Raw genomic sequence first — 17,833 nt, forward strand, 5'->3', positions numbered from 1 at the left:
TGTGTTATGACAGAAACGTCAACCTTTAAATTTTGAATTTACTCCTTTTATTTATAATCAGTATTTCGACCAGTTCTAAATACTGAACATACCCCCGCCCGAGAAAGGCCAAGCCTTTATCAACCTAAATCCGAAAAATAAAAGCTTACAACCAACATATAATAAACATAGAATAACACAAATAAGTTTGTGACAACACAATTCCGAAGCCAGCCTACTAAACTTGACCATAGGCCGAATAAATATAACCGATGTTGTTTTCAGTTCATCCGAATAATACAATCTTTCTCAGGCAGTAACACAAAATCCACACTAATTTCCATTTTTAAAGAAGGCAAGTTCTCTTCTTTTAATAAAACTAAATCTCCAATTTTAAATAATCCTCCAGGTTTTATCCATTTACTTCTAGTTTGAAGCGAGTAAAGATATTGACTTCTCCATCTTCTCCAAAATCTTTTGATAAAGAGCTTGCGCCAATTGACATCTCTTCACTCTATTGTTTTCTTTCAGCTGTATAATTTGTCCCACAGTCGAACCGAATGACATGTGAAAGACTCCGCCGAGAAGTAAATGTAGTTAATGCTACAAGAAAGGCTTCCTTCGTCAAATCGTTGACACTTAATGTTCATTGTACAACCTTTGCACAAGAACAAACAAAAACTCAAAAAGATATACACCATAAGGCTTTAGGATTCCTTAACCGCGAAACCCCAATAATAAAAGAAAATCTTTAAAATAAAGAAAAACAAAATCCGTTTGAAATGTGAAATACCGCCGTGGCATTCACCCTATCCGTAGGTAATGAAACCATTAAATGTGTCAATCCATTTGACCAAAAAACAAAATATTCTACAATGAAAACAATAGACCTTTCCCAATAAAAAAATAATAACAGAACTAAAGCCATAAAAAATATAACTAAAATAAAACCGTAAAATCGCTAAATCAAATTAATATCTTTTTCCGAAATTTATTTACCGCACGTCGTTTTTCCATATCAGAGAACCGTTTTCTCACTGATGAAAAAGAATTATTTACCGTAAACGTATCTGGTAAATATGACGAACCTACCGCATATCGCCGTGTATCATCCCGGTGATGATTATTTTTATTATAAATATTATGATCCAAATGTCTTGGATCCGCAATGACACTAAAATTGTCGTTAGTGTCCCTAACCTTATGTACAAAATTATCCGATTTTATATTCGTGAAAGTTTGGCAAACGTTAATATTCTGGGCAACTTTATCATTCTTTACCGCGTATGAAAAAGGCCCGGACAATACATAACCGAAGATAGTTTCCATAGCACAAGGCAAATCATTGTTTATTTTAATAATATCCCCGAGCATAACCTCTCCTAATAAATCCGCACCGATTAAAATATCAACCTCTCGACTAAGGTAAAAATATTCATCCGCAAGAGGTAATCCTTTGTAATGACTACAAATCTCTTGAGGTAAATTGAAACTAGGCAACTGATTAGTTATTTTATTTAGAATAGTAGCGGTAGATACCAATAACGGTCGACGTGAAAACCGCGGTCGAATCGTTAAATTAACCCCATTTCTACCAATATCCACTGGTATGCCACTCAGTCCCGTGACTGTAGAAGCATTCGTATTAAACCGCCTCAAACCTAATCTATTGGCACAACCCTCCGAAATAAAACTACCTTGACTACCGTTGTCTAATAACGCACGCGCTTCTTGATAGTGACCATGTGCATCCTTAATATGCACCATGGCCGTAGACAAAAGAACCGTACGATTAAACATGTTAGCTTCAATCATGTTAGAAGTCAACGAAGCACCACCTTGATTCGAAACCGTAATATTTGCCCTGTTAAATCCGCTAACAGATGCAGTACATGGATTATCCTCCACCCTATCCGCGACAACATTAGAGGCATGTGCCCTACTGTTACCGGTCACAGTAGGTGTCGCCGCCGACCTTGCACTGCTCGATGCTGTCTGGTAGTGAGGTAAATCCATGTGAATAAGATGATGATGCTTAGGTGACTTACACTTAAAGCAAACCCATGAAGATTGACAGTCCGCTATCTTATGAGAGTTAAAACATCTAAAACATAGTTTATTTTCTTTAATAAAGTCTTTCCTAAGACCCACCCTTAAAGATAAAAATTTATTACATTTGGAAAGATGATGTATTCCCTTTTTACAACATTTGCAGCCTACCTGCCTACTTTCCTGAAATGCCTCATGAGTTTTAGTAGTGTCACATGTCCGATGTGAATCACCACTTGACTCCAAAATCCTAAGTTCATTTTCCAAAAACTTTATTAAATCCTTAAATTCCGGAAACTCCTTTCCTGTAAACCGTTCTTCAAAACCTTTTTTTAGACTATTATCTAATTTTTGAAAATTAATGTAAAATAATAAATGAGTCCACTGATCAACCGGAAAATTCATCTTTTCTAGCGCTTTCGTATTTTCTAATAATGTATTTAAAAATAATTTAATAGAACTTAAATGTTTGGTGACATGTGAAATATAAAACAAATTATAAAATAGTTTATCTGCTAACAATCTTTTATTATTATATCTATTGTTCAATAGATCCATAGCAACCGAAAAATTATCTCCCGAAATAGATAAGTGTTGCAATAAAACCTTTGGTTCTCCAGCCAATGAACCTAATAAGTAATACATTTTCTCCGAATCAGATAAAGCATTATCTTCACATATCAAAGAATTGAATAAATCCATAAATGAAACAAATTCTTCTATTTTTCCCGAAAATGTAGGAATTTGTATTCGTGGTAAAACCACCCGCTTCCGCTTGTCACCTTCATCCATTGACCTGAACTCCGAACCATGTTCAGTCTCCGAAGATGATATTTCTAAAAACTTCCTCTTGATATCATAATATATTCCATTATATTTTTTATAATCGTCCGAATAATCCACATCAGAACTATCGTCCAATTCTGATTGCAGTTCCAAAAACATCGAAGTAAATTCTTCATAATTACGATCCAAATCATGATACCGTATTTTAAAATTATTTTTATCTATTTCAGATTTAGGTTCCCGCTGAGAAAGATCGTAAATAGAATCCAAATTATGAATTGCTAAATCGTATTTTAATTTATTCAACCTTTGTTTAGATTTAGGAGCCATTTCAAAAAAATTGAAATAAGAAAAAATAAAATTAAATTTAAACCGATAGAACGCTGTCACAAAATTATATGTCAACCGACTTGACAAATATGAAAGCACAAAATATTACCGAATGTAAATTATAATCCGCAGTAATAAAAATCCAAACCGAAATAAAACCGACCGAAATAATAGAGTAGACAACGACCATGCAGTCCACCTCCACCTGGTGTAAATGACCACACGTGCGCTGTTACTCTTGAGGACTAAGTTGGAACGCCTCGATTAAGTATATCTCCCTTACCACACCTTTTTCAAACCAAAATACAGCAGCTCTAAACACTGCTGTAATGGCAGAAATAGACGTGGCGGTGGTGCTGCCAGAGTCGAACCACGTAGAGTTCTCCCACCTTCGACCGACACAACCCGAAACAGGAGAATGCTCAATACAAGCCCAACCGAAACACTAATAATAGTCCGAAAAAACGCCTAAAACCGTTGACGTTTCTTGTAGTACCCGATGTACATAAATAAAATAGTAACCGAAATAAATACGTGTATCCCTACGTAATAATTGTAGAGTACACCCGTTTTTTGATGTTGTCCAGCCGCTGTAAATACTTATAATCCGGCAAAGTATTTACAAACGACGTGGACGTGTGCCGATGTCTACACTACTGTTAACCAACACATAAGAATATACTTGCGAGCACGGAAACCCGAATCCGGCTCGAAGGACCAAAATGTAGAGTTTTAGGTCGCTGGTTTCTAATCCGAGATATAATTTGGAACCCTTGTGCGCTAGTGACGATAGTGTAGGTGAATAAATGTATAAATACCGTAGAGTGGTGCGGTGCTCCCTTCGGCGACCGATCGACCGTGATGCACACACACTCGCGACGTCCAAATAGGTCCCCAGGACCCCCGTAATAAATATAAATTATATTATACGTCCCGTGACGAAATCTGAATACCGACTGTATGTACAATGTGTGTTATGACAGAAACGTCAACCTTTAAATTTTGAATTTACTCCTTTTATTTATAATCAGTATTTCGACCAGTTCTAAATACTGAACACTATATGTGTTATTATTTTGTCGGTAGTGTTCCCGTGGATAGTTATAATATGATTTTATAATTTTAGATATCGTTCCTCTAACTTTTATAATAAACATCTACAAGAATTGGACATGTTTAATTGCTCAATACTTGTATACAAGCGGGAACTGAAACAAACTTGAAATTGCATTGTGTAACAATTTACTCTTTTCCTTTCTTTTTTAACTTGTATATATATTTTATTATTTCAATATACCTACTCCTAACCGTGTAAACAATTACATCTTTAAATCTTTATGTATCATATATTAGTGGAAACTGCTGATTTTTGTTATGTCTATGTGAAAGTTACTGTGTGTATTAAATATTGCATGTTTCCAAAAAAAAAAAAACCAGGTACAGTTGTACACCTTAGAAGATACCAATATATATATAAATATATACAATTTAACTTAGCGATCTAAAGTACCGAATGTCCTTGCTGCTGTACACTCACTTGTCCTTTACAACTAACCAGAACTCGCGATCGTATCATACTTTGTGAACGTTACTAAAATAACCTAAATATTTTAGTTATGTTAGTTTGGATTTTAGAAATAGAAGTAAGTAGCTAACTATTTGATAGTAAGTGCAGTGTTAGGCGCTGCTGTGTTCCGGTTTGAAGGGTGTGGTAAGGGAGACAGACTTTTCCGAGACGTTCCAGCTTAGTCCTCAGGGGTAGAGGCGCATCTGTGGCCGACCTCAGGTAGAAATATCTAATCCTATCTGGGGTTGATTACAGATGTCCATGGGCGGCAGAAGCCACTTACCATTAGCTGGACTGCATGCTCGATTGCTACTGCTATATTATAAAAAATAAGTGGTTATATCTATGTGTAAAAAAGCCCACAGGATTAAACTACTATCTGAGATTGGCCATAGATAGTATAGTCCGCGCCAAACTTCTAGTCCGCTCTGAAGTTGTTGCGCGCAGGTTTAGTTAGCATATACTCCGTAACGTAAGGGCACACTAACGCAGCTATGTCCCCGTGGGCGAGAGCGGACGGGAAGGGGGGGGGGGGGGGTGGGTCTCCTGCGCTGTCTTCGTCCCGCTAATATCTACAATTTGCTATTGCGACACGACTCGTTTCTATATTCGGAGCGGACTAGCAGTTTGGCACGGACTCTACCTTGAAGACTAAGTTGGAGTCGGATTATGTCTCATACCACACCTTTCAAACCAAAACACAGCAGCGCTTAACACTGGTGTTATAAGGTTGAAATAGGGGTGTCACTTTTAGGTAAATATTTTTGATTTAGGATATTTAATTTCATTGCCTTAAAATTATGCCCAGCAGTGGGATATAAAAAGGAGAAAAATGAGCATTTTTGTGTGTCCCTGGATGAAGCTGCAATGTATATTTAATATTTATATATATCACTTTATATATCTTTTTCCAACACAATTTTATTGCTTTTACACCAACTTGAAATAAAATAAAATATTTTATTTTTGTCTATGCATTAAACATTTTTTTATGTAAGAATATCGTTACTCGAATATTGATACTATGTATATTATGAGATCAATATATCGATACTATTCGTTAGTTAGGTACATCACTAATTTACATCCAAGCCATAAACAAACCAAATATAACCGTTGGAATATTTTGTCAAATTTGCACAAAGATCCAAATTATATTAAATCTACAAAAACAAATAAATAATTCAGGTTTATGTATATAATTTTAAATTAATTAGTACTTTGTAATTAATTTTTCAGCTTTTCTACTATGTTTCCTTTATTTTCCCGCATTTTTACTAGGTCACTTCTTAAAACTAGAATTTAGAGTAGTGTTTCAAAAACCGTATTTTCTCCTTTTCAGTCCCGTATAAAAACATGGTATTTTTTTCGAATTCAATATCATTTTTTTTGATTTATAGCCTTGGTTTTTTTAATACATATATGTTCATTTTTCTGTATCATCCGAATCTGAAATATATTTAAAATTTCAACAAAATTTGGTCTACTTGACCAGGAAGGAATACAATTCATTTTAAAATACCACCCATACTGATAAGGCCCTAATCGCGTAATAAAAACGCTAGTATATAATATAGAATAATATAATCGATAGTATGTACATACCAAATACATAAAAGGAAATTCTGTTATATTATAATTAGGTTTCGGTTTAATTTATCGTGAAATTATATACAAGGTAATAATATAATAATATCATAATTAGTGTACATGTTATTGTTCTAATTACTCATTGATTTTTAGGATTTTAAATTAAAAAAAAAACATTTTAGTTATTTTATTTTTTAACTTCGCACTTTGCTAACTAAGAAATGTTTATTCATTGATCTTTAGGATTTAAAACTTAAAAAAAAATACTTTTTTATTATTTAACTTGGCACTTTGTTACTATGGAAGATTTTGAACTTTGAAGATTTATGATAAAGATTTTGTTTTATTTATATTTCTTATATATTTGATATGACTTCAAAAAACTTCGATTTAGTTGGGTTTTATGGTTATTTATAAAAGAAAATAACTATTACTGAAAGTTTTAAATTATTTAAACGACAGCTTTAATTTTAATTTTTAATTTTATTAGTGTTAAAGGTATTAAAAGGATGAGACGTGACGTCATTAAACTATGTAAAAGCTTGTCGTGACGTCATAACGGCTGGATCCTTATCCCTAAGGTAAAATCTTAAAAAGCAGGTTAAAATAGTCTTTAAAATTCTCAATTTCAAATTTTTTACCCTTAATGTCCTGAAAATATACTTAAATGTTGGTTATCCCATATTATTTACATAAGTTATACCAGAAAATCATAAAAAATTGTTTATAATTATTTTTATCGAAATGGCTAATATAAAACAATAAAGTTATTATTTTAATCGGTTCGGTTCATGAACAAGGTTGTAAAAATGTTTAATTAAACAGAAGGCCAATGAATCAATCTGACTACAGATTACTTAAGAATATAGATAAGTAAGATGTAGTTATAAAAAACTTGTTAAATGTTAAGAAATGTGATGCAATAATAGGGTTGTCACCTTTTTTTAGTGATAAATAGTGTAGTTTTTACAAAAAATCCAAAAAAATGTGCTTCTGAAAAAGAATGTACATTTTTTTACCGAACTCACTTTAATATTGATCAAGATTTTGTTAATTTTTCACATTAATTAATTTGTCATTGACTCATAAAATCATATACTTTATAATATAAGTACAAACTATGTTTTAAAGGATATTTTTTCGCCGACCCTCTTGTAAATGTTAGAAACACTCAAGAAGCGATTTTGGAGATAGCCACGACATTTTAATCGATGAAAATATGAAATGTTTTGTATTTTAATATATGACTACAATATTTTTTGTATAATCATTTGTATAGTATCATCTAGTACGACACTGTACAGGTATTATTATTGGTGGCAACCCTAGATAAGTCTATGTTTAGCTTTAAGCTATTGCCCTATCTTTCGCATTTACGATTAATTTATCGTTTTCCAGCCTTGACCTTGTACTTACACTTTCATTTTGATTTAAAAAATATATTAACAATTTTATTATCCTGCTGGGGGTCAAACGAGAATTAACACTTCCGTATATCGATAATAATCAGTGACCGATTGGCCTTAAAAACACTCGATTCGCGCCACAATCCGCACATCACAGAAAAAAACTTACGAAACGAAATTTGTTGGGTTTAAAAAGCTAAAATAAATGTTGAAAGCGCGTGAACGCGCTCGATTTGAATGGCTGACTGAGTGTTTTGCGGGCAACAGATGATATTTGTAGACCTCACTGCGCGTGTGTAGAATCGGATCGATCGACGTCACAAACGTCAACAGGGTATGTCGTTTCGCGGGTTTTTCACGTTCACAGTACCCTTAGTATGAGTTTTTACGTTTTTAAAAACGACTGCTTTTTTGTTTACGTTTGCCCATACATTTCTCTGATACAGTCCGCTAGGGGCGCTAATTGGAAATGTATGGGGAAATACGTAAACAAATACAAACAACAGTAATTTTTGTAAAACGTAAAATCTCATACTAAGGGTACAGGTTGCCATAAAATTTAGGTTCTCATTTGACGTTCTTTGAAAAACCAACTCCTAACATGTGGTTAGTTTCTTAGTATTTCTTGGTTCTGTTTATTTTTCTTGTATTCATGTTAGCGTTCTTAATCTGCCATAAACTGTACTTTACCTAAACGAGTTAGTTAAGAATGGAATATTTTTGCACACAAAATGTTTTGTATATTTTTTGTGTATGGAAAATTATGTCTCCGGTAACACCTTTCAAACCAGGATACAGTAGCGCGTAACACTGCTGTTATTAGGCAGAAATAGGTGTGGCGGTGGTGCCGCCGGAGTCGAACCACAAAGGGTTCTACCACCTTAAACTCTGACTCCGGAAGCACCACTGCTACACGTATTTACCTAACAGCAGTATATTCTGATTTTAAAGGCGAAAGAAAGATTACATATGTATCCTATCTGGAGTTGATTACAGATGTCCATGGGCGGCACTAGCCACTTGCTAGTAGTAAAGCCATCTGTGGTTCGAATCGGCTCTACCGCCACATCTATTTCTGCCTCATAACAGCAGTGTTAGGGGCTGCTTTGTTCTGGTTTGGAGGTTGTGGTAAGGTATATCTCACTTTTCCGCGGCGTTCCAGCTTAGTCAGGGGTAGCGGCGCATCCGTGGCCGAGCTCAGGTAGGAATATGTAACCCTGTCGGGTTGATTACAGATGTCCATGGGCGGCAGTAGCCACTTAGCATCAGGTGGGCTGCATACTCGCCTGCTACTTCTATATTATAAAAAGACGTTGCGAGGGAAATATTTCTAAACATGTTTTCTGATGTAATACCATCACATACACAATAAGATAAAACATTAGAGATACGATACAGTCATATGAAACTTAAGTAAACATTTCGTCATATCACATATGGACACACATATACATTTTTACGGTTTCAAAAAAATATTGTATATATGAACACACATGGAATCGTCGGTTGAATTAGAAAAAGTTGTTTTTTTATAGAAGTAGCGAACTCATGCAGTCTACGGTAAGGTCATTGCCGCCTATGGACATCTATAATCAATCTCAGGTAGGATTGGAGTCCTATATGAGATCGGCCACACGTGCGTTGCTAAGAAAGTATAAGTATGTCTCCCTTACCTGAGAGAATGTGTTGACGTATCATATGAAACTTAGGGAGTTATTTTCCATCCATTACTCTCCCACTGCTGGACTTAAGGCATAGGTTACAGTTCATCTTTGCTGGCTAAGCTTTTGAATTTTGACTTTAGGGGCCGTTCAAGTATTACGTAAGCAGATTTATTACAATTATTGACCCCCCCCATCCCCCTTGTCAGTAAAAGTAAGAAAAGTTCTTACCCCCTCCTCATGCTTACGTAAATATTTTTCAATTAATGTATTGTTTTTTTATATTATAACTATAATTTTAAAAATTCCTAAACGTATGCATGATTTGCGGGAATCCCCGAAAATGCGTTTCGCTTTCAAGTAAAGACAATGTGAGGGTTGCCATTCGTGTAAACAAGTAACAAACTACCGATGACGTAATCATCATCTAGATTCCCCTACCCCCATGTCATCCAAAATAAGCAAAGCAAAGACCCCCCGCCCCCCTAAAAGCGCTTACGTAATACTTGAACGACCCCTTATACACTTTAAAAAATCGAAACTCTTAGGCATAACTTTTATACAAAATGTGTTCCTCAACGCTACAGAAAATATATTTTTATTATGCATACTTATGACAAAAATTGTAGCCCGAAAAAACCCATATTTTTATCGAATCGACATTTGTTTTTTTAATTATTGTTCTTGTCACAGTCTCTTGTCTTGTTTTTTAAGTGCGTTCATAGATGGCGCTGTTCTATACAATGATTACATACAATAATGTAATGATTACAGAGCGGTTTGCGTTACACGATCTAGATTAGTTACGTCGATAGTAACTCATTGGCATAATTGGCTGTGACTAATTTATTATGTCCGTCCAATCTGTGTTAATTTTTTTCTTGTTCTTGTAACATTAAAATGCTGTTTCAATAAAATATCTGTTTATTAGTAATTAGATACATATTTTATAGAACCCTTAAAGGGAGTTGCAATAAGTAGATGCCAAGATACCCCTCATAACTAAGCTGGGGTGCCTCGGAAAATATGTCTTCCTTACCACACCCTTCAAACTACAACACAGCAGCGCTTAACACTGCTGTTATTAAGCACAAATAGGTGTGGCGGTGGTGCCGCCGAGTCGAACCATAGATAGCTTTACCGCCTTTAATTTGGTAAATTGCAGGAATATTATTATTTTCGGTGTGAGGTTGAATAGAGCATTAAAGAACCTCAATTTGATACGGTACGGTTAAAATCTTTCCGACGGTCGCATAAAATTTCCGTCGACTAACCGTCGTAGACTCTAACCGTGATGACGTTATTTTTGAGCGAAATACGTGTTGGTGGTGCTACCTATGGTGCATGGTATCGTGATTGGTGATGTATCTATAGGTATTTCTTTTTTTTATATAATATAGGAGTAGCAGACGAGCATGCAGTCCACCTGATGGTAAGTGCCTACTGCCGCCCATGGACATCTGTGACAACCCCAGATAGGATTAGATATTCCTACCTGAGGTCAGCCACAGATGCGCCGCTACCCCTGAGGACTAAGCTGGAACGCCTCGGAAAAGTCTGTCTCCCTTACCACACCCTTCAAACCGGAACACAGCAGCGCCTAACACTGCCGTTATTAGGTAGAAATAGGTGTATATATAGGTATTTCTATTTTATACTTGTGTATATATCCTATATGGGAGGGAGGGTGGTAAATACTGCATGGTTTAAAATATATACCATCATACGCATATTCGCAGCGGATTTTTGCATCACATCCTATAAAATTTCACTCGTTCATACCACAAGACAAAACTAAAAGCAAATTGATTCACTTGTTAACATTACATTACATTTCGTAAAAATAACATTACATTACATTCAAAGACCAAAACAGGATTTAATTTGTCAAATAGGATATTATTTCAAGACAGATAAAAATCGAGGTCCGTCTAGCAACTTCCGTTTAAACTTGAATTACTTATAAATAATTAATGTACAGTTATGTTTGTATTAATTATAGTCTAAGAGCCCGTAGCAAATATTCTTGACATGTAAGTTTTAAGAATTATTTTTTTAATTTTCTTTTTAGCGTATCTAATGAAGTACGCAAGTAAAAAAAAAAACTGGAAAAATTGTTTTTTTTTTAAATGCCACCTGATGGTAAGTAGCAACTATTGCCCATTGATATCTGTAATCAACTCCAGGTAAGATTACACTCTTACGTGAAGTTAGCCACAAATGCATTACTAGCCCTAAGGGCTAAGTTGGAACTCCTCTCATATCTAATCAATGATATAAAAAACATAATATTAGGTAATTTTGTTCGTATAGTAATTAGATTCAGGTACATTTTTTTTATTTTTTTTTTGTACATATAAATAATATAAGATAAAAACAATTTATTATTTCCAGTTTGAGATACACTTATAAAAATGTTCTTTAAAAATTTAGAACACAATTAGCTAATGACCAAACCCTTTATAAGGACACGGCGTATTAGTCATACTATTCGACATACACTCAGTCCTAAACAGGTTTTACAACCAGCTCTTAGAGTATCAACTTATAATACCAGGTAGCCTCAATGACTCACGCATACTGTATACAAAGTAAACTCCCTAAGGGAATACCCTAAGGTTCAATCCGGGTTTTTAAGGTACTTTTGAAAATAAAAGTAAACGTGAATAAGTATACTTCAATAATAAGACAAGGGGGCATACCACCATCTTTTAAAAACCATCACAGTTCAGGAAAGTTTTATTTCCTCCTTAAAACAGTAAAATATTCCGTCATACACAGTTGAAAAAACTTAAACCCTTATTAATTTTTCGCTTATCCATTAAACCAACTGATATTGTCATATTTTGCTTAAAAAGTTAAATTTCCTGCAAAAGAAGTAAAAATATGATTAAAATAATACTGTGTTAAGAGATGGTAGTAACCCCTCAAAGCTACTTGGATCAATCGGGGTTTTTAAGGACTCCGTTTATTTTGAAAATATATGCAAAAGTGTTAATTAAGATCATGTTCAAGTGTTCTTCTTTTTTATATGTAAAAATGATGGCATTAACAATTATTATGGAAAAGAGACAAACCCGCTGAGTTTATTACCGGATTCTCAGTTGAGGTCGCTTTCCGATCTGGTGGTAGTGTAAGAAAAAATATTGTAACTGGCAATTTGTAAGTGCCGCCGTAGGCCTATACAAAAAGTAATATATTTCATTTAATTAATTTGAAGGTGGTAGAACCCTTTGTTGAAGGTGGTAGAATACTTTGTGGTTCGACTCCGGCGGCACCACCGCCACACCTATTTCTACCTAATAACAGCAGTGTTAGGCGCTGCTGTGTTCCGGTTTGAAGGGTGTGGTAAGGGAGACAGACTTTTCCGAGGCGTTCCAGCTTAGTCCTCAGGGGTAGCGGCGCATCTGTGGCCGACCTCAGGTAGGAATATCTAATCCTATCTGAGGTTGATTACAGATGTCCATGGGTGGCAGTAGCCACTTACCATCAGGTGCATGCTCACTGCATCACTGCATGCTCGTCTTCTACTCCTATATTATAAAAAAAAAAAAAAAAAAAAAAAAAATAATTTCATTTTTATTAGTACACCTTAGAATAATAAGGCAGGGTTGCTCTCGTATGACTTTCGAGCGTGTGTAAGTATGTGTTGTACGTTGTATGTATGTATGTAAGTATGTTCATCTCATACTTTGGCATGCCCTTTAGCTCAAACGACTTGACAGACTTGACAGATATATGAGATGTCGTTGGAGTCGTCTAAATTCTAGGCATAGGGCTAGTAATAGCCTATAAGTTGAAACTTGATCACACAATCGTGGGTCCAGTGTTCAAATCTGCGTATTCGTGGTGCAAGTATACAAATGGAGCAAACGAGGAAAGACAATAATGACATTTACAAAACATCTGTGTAAGTAAGTAAATTATTAATATTCAAAATAATATTGGCTGTCGGTAACAAAAATTTTGAAAGCATGACTGACGTCACCGAAATGTGGTTTGCAGTTTTGGGTGACCTTGGGTACTTATTGAATGATTTGGCAAATGTACCTACATCTTTACATATACTTTAATATGTGGACGATGTATTGAATAATGTGACAAATGTACCAATATTACACTTTAGGTACATCGCACATTGACAACTATCACTTGAAAGATAGTTCCTTAGGAGTAGCTCAAGTGACAAAATGAGTTATCGCTTGAGCTACTCAACAGTTGTTTAACGTATGTTATTAATAAATCAATCCATTGTTTTGCCTACCAATCGAAATTTAACAATTTCGAGCTAGAAATAGTCAAAACATTTGTTAGTAAAAATGGATAGATTGATTATAAATAACAGGCGTAAGGCACTGCCGCCCGGATGACCAATTTATTGTTTGAGCGACCGATGAGCGGCATGTTTGATTTTATTTGATAAATCCGTCAACAGTTGATTGTCTATGCGGTGAGCTACTTTTAACTACTTTATTAATAACTAGCTGACCCGGCAAACTTTGTACCGCCCCAAAATCTATTTGTCAAATATATTTCATATAAAATATAGCCTAAGTAACTCGTGGATAATGTAGATTTCAAATGGTAAAAGATTTTTTAAAATCGGTCGGCTTTTGAGCCTATTCATTACAACCAAACAAACAAACAAAGTTTTCCTCTTTATAATATTAGTGTAGATTAATCTATTAGCAATAGATAGGTTAAATGATGAACATGCGTTATTAATAACCAATTTATCCTATTTTTGCTTATTAAAGATCAATATTAGATATTTTTTTCTAAAAATTGTCAATTTCGATCTCGATAGACAGAAAGTTGAATAATTGTATTCTGTTCATCGCTAAGGCTACCAGTTGCTCACGTGATAATCGTCAAAAGATGGTCAGTACCCTAAGTATGAATTTTTACGTTTTTACAAGAATGACTGTTTTAGTATTTGTTTACGTATTTGCTCATACATTTCCAAGCCCCCCTAGCGGACTGTATCAGAACTGATTGAAAATGTAGGGGAAATACGTTAACAGATACAAAAACAGTCACTTTTGTAAAAACGTAAAAACTAGTATGAGACTAAGGATACAGATTTACTACGTCAAGCGAAAACGAAGTCATAGTAAATAAACAAAGAACAGTAATTACTAAATGACCTTCACATAAAATTATGATAGCAAATGATTTAAGCATGGTTGCCCCGTGAGAGGAAAAGTTAAATTTTATAAGTTGAAAAACCCTAACGGTACGTCTTTGTGTCTTGATTAGGGATGAGTTTATAAAATTATCGATAGAAATATCGATGTTTAGGGGGTGAAAAAAAGTGCCTAAATGTTGACATACTGAAATTATAAAAAAATCTCGCTAAGCTATTATCTTTAATTCATAAAACGTTTATTTTTTTCGTCGGCTTAGTGTTCGTTTTCGTATCTAATATTACACTAATATTAGAGCTAGCTAGTTCTAATATTAGTTGTATATATGTTGTTGTTGTTGTATGTTAAATTTTTGATATCTATATTTCAAGGTTTTCCATATGTATCATATCGTGTCGACTACGATATCTAAACGCATCAAGTACTTAAATATCGTAATGAATATCTATTAAAATATCGATATTTAGGTTCGATAGATCGCATCTCTAATCTTGACGCTATAAGTACCCAGTCGTCAAATTACAACATTCGATCTTAACTTTATACCTATGAAAAACCCATACGGGTTAGCAAGTTTAAGAGAGTTTGTGCACTATGCAACTCATCATTCGGTCAGATATCAAATCTATACTAATATTATAAAGAGGAAAACTCTGTTTGTTTGTTTAATTGTAATGAATAGGCTCAAAAACTACTGGACCGATTTTCAAAATTCTTTCACCATTCGAAAGCTACATTATCCACCAGTAACATAGGCTATATTTTATATGACATATATTTGATAAATAGATTTTGAGGCGGTACAAAGTTTACCGGGTCAGCTAGTATTCAATAAAATGTACCAATTGGAGCATCAAAACGGTAAATAATAATAATAACTTTTTAAAATTATTATAAGCATTTTTTTATTTGCAATGTAATATTTTACAGATTCGTTCGTACGACCGCTATACCAATTTAGTTTATAAAGATAGTCTTAAAAGCTGGTTCTCTGACTCGTTTGAAGGGTGTATTAGGGTATAGCGAACACGATTCCTTTCACGTTAGTCCTAAGGTGTAGCAACGTACCTTTAGCTAGTCTCCAAAACGAGTCGAATAGGACTTTATTAGGATCCGATATCGGACCGGATAGTGTGAAGCGCTGCAATTACCGTGTATGTTTAAAGACAACATTTTGTACCTGTTTCAGAAAATCCCCCGTTTAAAAAGGATATGTGTATCTTCCTTCCTTATTTAATTGCTTTAAGGGAAATGATTAAGCACATATTGATACAATCTTTGAGTGAAAAATCAAAATAATGGTTTATCCTTTTTTGTTTACAAGGGTTAAGGTTACAGACATAGAACGTGCCAGATAGTGGCCGTGGCAGGCAAAATAATATTTTTATACAGATCATATTTAGTTGTGATCAAAGAAAATTTACAGTACCCTTGGTATGAGTTTTTAAGTTTTTACATAAATGACTGTTTTTGTATTTGTTTACGTATTTCTAATACATTTCCAATCAGTTCTGTTACAGTCCGCTAGGGGCGCTGATTGGAAATGTATGGGCAACTATGTAAACAAATACAAGAACAGTCATTTTTGTAAAAACGTCAAAACTCGTACTAAGCGTACAAATGTAGATTTATGGAGAATAAATGAATCTTCGCCTATTTGTGATTTTATCCGTTCTTTGGCAGGCTATAGCAAGTGTTATAACAATGTATATTAGAAATAAAAAAGCTTCAAAATAAATTAGGGTTGTCATATAAGAAAGCGTTATTTTCGGTGTTTTCTTACAATTAATATACTTCTTTGGCTGATATGTTAAAACATACTAAAATTAAAATATAAATAAAAATTTGGTACGAGTTTGACTCGCATTTGGCCAATTATTAACACACCTTTATTAGCTTGGGTTGTATTTATGTAACGGAATCTTTGAACTCCAGTTTTACCTACTTTGAAAGGTCCGATTAATATATAATTTTGAACAATTACCAAGAACCGATGACAATACATGATTTTAATAATTTTATCCCATTCTCCTCATCAGAATCGTCAGGAAGGATTAACGATTTTCCTTGTGTGATTTTAGCGTGGTTTTTAGTTTTTAAACTATAATTATTTTTATTATTGGAAAGCATTTAAATTTTTTGTATTTAACTCTGAATAGCCATAGAACCTTCGTAAAGTTTGCTTTAAACTCACCCTTATTTATATAAAGCCTTATTTCCCCTAAGTACCTCTTGTGACGTAATTCTATACTCTACTTAATGCTCTACTTCAGATCTGACTAATGACTCTACCAGTCTCTAAGTCACGTTCCTATTGTCGAGGGAAAAATACAGCCTTAAAATTTTCCTTTAAAACATTTTATAAGAGTTATGTAAGGCTTATTGTATGTTATATAAGGAACTCTTGTGGCCATGTGTTTATATGTTAGAACTTTATTAGAAGATTAAGTGTTTTTGATAATTATGTTAAGAGTCTGGGGTTCAATTCCCAGGCAGGATATATGAGTACGGTTTTTTTTATAATATAGAGATACATGGACGATGCTAATGGACATCGCGTTTAAAAAACATTAAAAAAATCGTTTTTAGATCATTTACGAATGAAACGATATTTCTTCGCACTTTTTCTTCGATTTGGTGTTTTTGCAACACTTAACTGTGCATGTCGGCATTGTTCCGCGTAAATTACACCATGACAGCCATTAAAAGGCTGACAGAATTGTCAGCCGTTTAAGCTATTTAATGGCTTCATTTAATTACAAGGCAGTGAGATATCTATACTTATCTATGGCATTAGCATAAAAAGTAAAAGAACGCTCTTGTCGGCAGAGTTGTAAACTGGTCGAAGAAAAACTTTATTACATGAATACTAAATAACTTTATTATAGTTTCATGGCTAAACCATAGATTAGTAAAGATTACTCACTCCTAACAAGAAAATGTACCCAGTTTTGAGAATTGAAATAGTTGCTTAAAAAGTATTGCCACGTCTCCGTGCTGAAATGTACCTAAAATATTTGAAATAATTATTTAATTATTATGTAAATTACGCAGTATTAGTTATTTATTCGTAAATTTTCTCCTAAAATGTTTTTATTTGTCAAGAATTCAAAAAAAAAACTTATTAATAAGCCGTTTGTGGCTTCATTCAATTTCAAGGCGGCGAAGTATCTTTACTAATCTATGGGCTAAACCTATTAAATTTCAACCACATCGTCTGTAACATCATACGGTCTCATTTTGGTAGAATGGGTGCGAATCTACCAATTTGTGACCTAGATATTTAATAGTTTGGTTAACCAATGTGCGGTTTGTGAA

General features: G+C 34.1%; 1 protein-coding gene across 2 annotated transcripts in view; it reads right to left on the reverse strand.

Annotated features, from left to right (window-relative positions):
* Pu (GTP cyclohydrolase punch) overlaps positions 1 to 17,833 on the reverse strand; it is a 46,660-nt gene that overhangs the window by 19,033 nt on the left and 9,794 nt on the right. Inside the window, exon 1 of one of the 2 annotated variants that reach the window (XM_073077729.1) lies at positions 7,877 to 8,008. The exons of the other annotated variant lie outside the window; for it this stretch is intronic. The gene's annotated coding sequence lies outside the window, so the exon portion shown is untranslated. Of the gene's footprint in view, positions 1 to 7,876; positions 8,009 to 17,833 lie in introns of those variants that run through there. 2 annotated transcript variants of the gene reach the window in all.

Source organism: Epargyreus clarus, unplaced genomic scaffold (assembly GCF_041222505.1).
Source record: "Epargyreus clarus isolate Ecla_fem2 unplaced genomic scaffold, WU_Ecla_fem_2.2 ptg000011l, whole genome shotgun sequence".
Taxonomy (NCBI): domain Eukaryota; kingdom Metazoa; phylum Arthropoda; class Insecta; order Lepidoptera; family Hesperiidae; genus Epargyreus; species Epargyreus clarus.